A 6,896-nucleotide genomic window follows, 5' to 3' on the forward strand; every position below is an offset into this window, starting at 1 on the left:
GCGTGGCAGAGGTATGCGCTCTACCGAGTGCCATTCTAGTTTTATACGAGTACGTGAGGGGAAAAGATTTTAAATGATCAGAGTGAGTTAAATAATGATCTCGGTGTTGAATTTTCATGAAACCTCCTTTAAAATTTAAAAAGCGCTCAAAGATTTTTTATGATCTGGTAACTAGGTCATCATTATTATACTCGGATCCCTGATCATTCTTATGTTTTTGGATCGCTTGATGATCAACTTATTTCAGTGGCAGTTGTGTTCTCTTCATTTTGTTTTTTCAGTGGCAGGGCAAGATTACTGTAAAAAATATATTTTTCAGAAATCAATCAAAGTGCTCAGCATGGTCTTGAGCAATATATCACCTTTCATTGAATTGAAAATCTACCTGCAGAATTTGTGTCCTCACAGATCATCAGACCAACACAAGAGCTCAGAGGTACCATACTCCTCCCCTCATTGTGTTGTCTCGTCTTGGTTAGATTCCTGACCCGATTATAAACGGTCACCCTGGTACTTTGCATGAAGGGCATTGCATCAATGAGTTCACCCTCTGTTGGATGAGATATTAAGCTGGATGTTTCGTCTGCTATAATTCGCTGGTGGGTGTTAAAGATCACACAATACCGTTCAAAGAAAGAGTACGCAGTTATTTACTGGCACTCTGGCAAAATTCTCAATTCCTGCCCTAATATACAGCACACTGCAATGGAGGGGTGACCTCGACCTGTCCAGTGTTGATTCTCAGCCAGCAATGTTCATGACTTATCCGATGCTCCGTGATAGAGAATGGGCATTCCTTTACTTTGACACATCATTAACATTTATATATCAACCCGAAGCACTGATTTGAGTTTCCTGAAATGCTTTGCGATGTTTTCAGGTCATGTAGAGATATGACACTCAGTTTTTAAATGTTTCCTTTAATATACAAATATTTTTGCTCATAGATTTTCAAAATGACTGTGTAAAGTTAAAATGCTGAAAATAGACAGAATGGTAACAGACTCATTTGTTGGTATTGCAGGCAGTAACTAATGCTTATGTGAACTAACAAAGTAAGCAATACAAGAATGGACCACAGCAAGGTACTGCGGATGACATAAGATACCATGACCCCCTGCCTTGATAGGCTGATGATAAATGTAGTTTTGGACATAGATAGGTAGCCTATTTTCCAGGCAGGAGAAAAGAAATGGACCAGTTTTGTAGCTCCTCAGTAGGGTAAGAATACTGATTCTGGCTCACTTTTCCCCATGTAAATGAATGGGGGATTTTCAGCGATTCCCTTTTTTTTCCCCTAAAAATAAACCCCCTTTTTATCCGTTTTTCCCTGCTGTGCAGGGGTTTGGCTTTTTGTGAGGCAATGTTTTATGGTCGGATGCCCTTCCTGGACGCCTCTTACAACACAGGGATATGGTACACCTATTCTAACCGGGGCATACACCGGGACCAGTATACTGGTACTCATTTCGCCGACCTCGGAAGGATGACAGGCTGAGTCAACCCCCTGGTGTTAATTCAGCAGCTGAGCGGGATTCGAACTCGGGACACTGGGATCCCAAGCCGCCACCCTAACCACTAAGCCAACACCAGGCTTTGTATATATATATAACCAGGCTATCCCAAGGTATATTTATTTGTCTCCCCTTTAACCTGGGGGTTGAACAGCTCACTCATTGAACCTATAAAGATTTGTTCATTCTCAAATTCCTTCAATAGTTTAATTTTCTTTGCACAATAATCCCCATCTAAAACATTTGAATCTTTATATTTTTTAAGATACCCCATTTGTGCCATTACGAAATGATAAACTTCTCTTAATGCTCTTGTTTGACCACCTCCTGAGCCACATATCATTTTGAGATTATAGTAAATTGTTTTTTCATTGTTCAATTGATAACCATCAAAGTTTTCAGTCCATTCAAGGATATTCATTTTTTTCTTTACATCCTCTAACTTACTAGTTTTTAAATTAATTCGCTTATTTGTTTTATTTACCTTTGTTTTAGTTATTTTTTCAATAAGACTTATTTGATATTTTTCACATTCATTATGTTTTCCATTTATATACCAAGACTGAGATTTTCTCCACTCTTTAGTTTGATTAATACTTGGTTTAACCATTTATATATTGTGAAAAAACGTAAGGGTAGCTCTTCAAAAACCCTAACCCATCTTCCCATCGTTAAAACATAATCTATTTTATACACTCTATCATACAATATCCATATGGAACACAATCTATTCCATTATCTAAAATAAATCTCTTATCATCAAAGGCTCCTAATGCCTTTTTATTTACTTCTTCACTATATATGTTATGTTTATAACTTCTTATTGTATTCATTTTCCTATATTCTTCTTTCTTATTCATCAAACAATTATAATAATTTCTAAAAGTTATTGATTTCTTTATTACATATTTCTTTATTCCCTTTAACCTCTTATCAATCTGTTCACCATACTTATAAGCATATGCCTTTGCTCTCAATCCAATAAACTCACTCATTACTTTTCCACCCAACTCATCCTTAAACTTACCAATAACCTTTTCATTCTTTTTGGAAAATAACTCACTCTTCTTGCTGAAATTACTTGTATCATATACTCCAATATTTTTCTTCATATCTTCATAAACATCATCAGTTTTTATATCTAGGATAAAACTATCAGTATCCATATACAACAATGAAACATTTTCACCATACTCTTTCTTTAAGTCATTATACAAATAATCATACATCAATATCTTTGATAAATCAAGAACTGCTGTTCCAATATAAATTGGTTTATCCATTACAATACTTTCCTTTTTCATATGAATTGCAGAAAAGTTCTCTGAAAAAACCTCTTCTCTCTCAAAACTTGGTTTATTTATCAATCTCGAAGCTTCTTTCCAAGATGTTGCGAATCTAATGTTTTGCCTGTTTCTAACATTTTCCATAGTCTTTCCAAATACAGCATTATTCATTAATTTATAAAAGTCCCCTTCAAATTTTACTTTTGTATTTGCTCTCATATCTGTATTGAATTGAATATACTTTTTCACCCAAGGACTTTGTTTAAATTTTAAAACTCTATGAATTTTAGCTACTCTCAATCCTTCTCTCAAAAACTGTTTTAAGCTTCTCTGATGTAAAACATATCCCTCTTTATCATAGAATGTTGTTAATAACTTTTCTGTTGATTTGCCTTTAATATTAAAACTTTTATGATAATCACTGAACCATTCTTTCTTTGGGGTTTCTTTCTCACATGCAAAAGGAAGGTCTTTATGCTTATTATGAAGAACACTCGGGTACCTCAAATCAACTTCAAAATAATAACCTTCTTCTTCGTCATTCAATTCCTCTTGAGAAGAAATAACAATATTCATCAAAGCCTTTTCATAATCCTTTTCTTCCACCCACTCTAATTTACCATAAGGTAGAGATTGAGACATTGCCCATCCATACAAATTATTAGCATCAAAATACATCAAATAATTACTATCTTTTTCACTATCATAATTTGGGAGATATTTATTATTTGCTTTCACATATCTTTTTGAACATACTTGTGATATTCCACCTCTCTTGGACTTCTCAATCATCAAAAGCATATCAACATCACTGATTAAATCTATATCTTGTTTTGTCATTTTCAACATTGCACTCCAAGCTAAACCAGGAGCTGTGAAATAGTGGGCAGGGTCTAATCCATAACAATTTTTATTATGACAGAGTGTTCTAAAAGCCTCAAACACATCAGCTAACAATAAAACATCTGTTTTTAGATATAAATCGTGATATTCTCCAAGGTTCTTTATCTTAAATAATTTCCATATTTCTTGTGCGTGTTTATATTCCTTATCACTTATCTCTTCTTCATAAAGGTTATTATAGAAACTTTCTTTTGATGGAAGTTGTGTTTCTTTAAATCTCATAAATGAATCCATATAATCATAAGGATAAATTCCCTTACTTGTAAGAATTTTCTCTTTACTTTGAATTTCATTCCTTGTTTGAATTTCCTCTCTCGTAAGAATTCCTTCTTTAATCAGAATTTCATCTTTAATCTGAATTTCCTCTTTAGTTCGAATTTTCTTTATAATTAGAATTTCTTCATTAATTACAGTTTCCTCTTTACTTTGAATTCTCTCTTTAATCTGAATTTCCTCTTTAGTGAGAATTTCCTCTTTTGGAAAGAATGAATTAAGATTTGGAAAAGAGTCCGTGGAGTTTAGATTTGATGCGAGGTAGGCTAGTGGTGTTCCCATAAACTTGTAAGAATCTAGAAACCTAATACGAGTTAAAGGTTTTGTGAATATCATTTTTGAAAATGAAATATACTTTTGACTTGTGTTTGTTATGGCAGAAATACTCCCTGGTGTTTTTGAAAGTTCATTTATAAATAGATGTGTATCATAGTTGGCGCTGTTGTGAAGAAAGACTGGAATAAAAGAAGGTAATTTATAATTAAGATTACAACAGGAATGAGCGGGACCTCTATATTTACCAGTAAGATGACAATGGCCTCTAACTTTAGACTCCTTAATTTCCCCCTCACAAATATGACAGATATTGTTCATTCTAAATTCTAATTTTTCTTCTTTGGTTAATTTCATCGGTTCATTTGTTTCTTTCATTAATTTAGTGAGTCTTATACAATCCTTTTCTAATCGTTTTACAAACTCTTGTGAAGCATTTTTTCCACGATAATGTTCAAGTTTCTTATACTTTTCTCCAACAGATGATTTGATATAATAACAGAAACCACAAGGAATATGTTTTTGATATTTATTTGTATATGGTTCTTTTGGATTAGGAGAAGCAGTATTTATCTTTTAAGGATACACTCAAAATCAGCGTATATCACAAATGGGTGCATGATAGATTTATTATAATCTTCAAAAGAAATCTTTTCACCAGGTTTAGGCATTGTAATTACAGCTGATTTATGATTACTACAATATTTTGAATGTTGTTCTAATCGTTCTTTTGTATGAAATGAATTAAGACATCGCTTACAAGGATATATTTTGTTTGCTGTTCTGAATACCTGAGAAGAGATTAATCTTGATAAATTATTGATGTATGTGTAATGTGAATTCTTTCCAACACTAAAATATAAAAGATCAATGTGTGTTTCTTCATTTTTATAGTTGTTTGAAATTTTTAATATTTGAACTTTGTTTGTATCCGTTAATCCATATACATTAATAGAAAGATTATTCTTTTTCTCAAATTTAGGAATATCTGTTAGTGGCATTGGGAATTTAAAATCTTTAATGTCCAAGGTATTCTCATATTTCATATATTGTTTTACTCTTTCTGAATTACATTTTGGTGGATGTAAGTGAGCAAGAACAGACCAGAGAAAACATTTATTATCATTGTTCTTAATATTAACAACTGCCTTCTTTAGTTTTATTTCTTTTGGTAATTCAATATAAGAAGAAGCTTTAAGAGGGTTTGATTTTAGAATGTGTATATCTAAAAAGATGATTTTTTAATATTGAATCCACTTCCTACCACTGTATTATCAACATCCTCCTCTTGTCTTGATAGTTCTTCATAAACCCCACTATTCAAAAAATCTTGAAATGATGTTATAAAATGAAGATCTGTTCTCATATAAGGAGTTTGTTCTTCATCTTGTCTTTTCATATTCATTTTCACTCCCATATAAAACTTTAAAGTTTTCATTTCTTTTAATGTCTTTTTAATAAATTTTTCAACATCGGGTTTCACTATTTCAATTGATTCAGCTATTGATGATGGACCGGGTTCTCCAAATTGAAAAATCCTTATTTTTATATGCCCTTTAAATGCCCCATCAGTGTTTTCAATATAATAGTCTCCCTTTACTTTAAACTCATTTTTCTTGTGTTTTTGTGATTGAAGATGTTTATTATAACTACTCTTCAAAACATCCTTTGAACAGATATCACAATGTTTTCTTTCCAACTCAAGAGGAGATATTTTATGAAACAGATTAAATGTGTGTTTGTTGGTTCGGAGGTGTTTTCTATAATGTTTATATTCGTGATTACAAACATCGCAGTACGTTGTATTCACCATATTTATAGAATAAAACTTTGCTTAAACTAAAATTTTCTTGATGAAAATTTCGTTTGTTTTACAAGGTGAATCTGTGCTTAAAACCATTTTATCCTCCAACTTTTTCACTTAATAAATACAATGTTTCAAGACACAAAAGACAAGTTTCAATCAATCTCTTCATCTGTTAAAGATACTGAGAAATATGTCAAGGATGTAAAATTGAACAAAGATAAATATAACAACTATTGGATAAAAACTATTATGGTAAATAATATGAGTTCTTCAATTTCCTTCAGTGGAAGGGCCTTTAGTATACCTGGTAGAACATCAATTAAAGTATCTCTAACAAAAGTTTCTCCTCTCCTTCTAGTAATATATTCAAAACTAGAAAAAGCAATGAAACAAGAAAAAGTATCAAAGAACAAAAACCTTATGGATGAAGCTTTAGAAAGAAAAGATAAGACCATCTGTAATATGCAAGGAGAAATTTGTATTTTTTTCAACAACCCTAAAGATGTAAATCCTGATGAAATAAAGGATGTTAATATATCAGGTGAAATGACATTTCGTTCAATAGTAGTTAACGATAATTTTAAAATTACCTTTAATATAAAAAATGTTGTCGTTGAATCTGATAATGAAAAAAAGTATATCGATATCGATGGTAATATACAACTGAAAGTATAGATGAATTTCAGTTTAAGTAAAGTTTTACTTTATAAATATGCTAGACTTTCCTGATTCTCCATATGACAAATTTGAGAATTGTCCTGCGTGTGAAAGACGGGGATTAAACACAGAGTCAAAAGCCTATAAACAATGTATATTCTGTGATTATCTTCTAATTAATGA

The sequence above is a fragment of the Eptatretus burgeri genome, chromosome 15, assembly GCF_056783735.1.
Source record: "Eptatretus burgeri isolate ZD-2024b chromosome 15, Ebu_testis_v1, whole genome shotgun sequence".
Classification (NCBI taxonomy): Eukaryota; Metazoa; Chordata; class Myxini; order Myxiniformes; family Myxinidae; genus Eptatretus; species Eptatretus burgeri.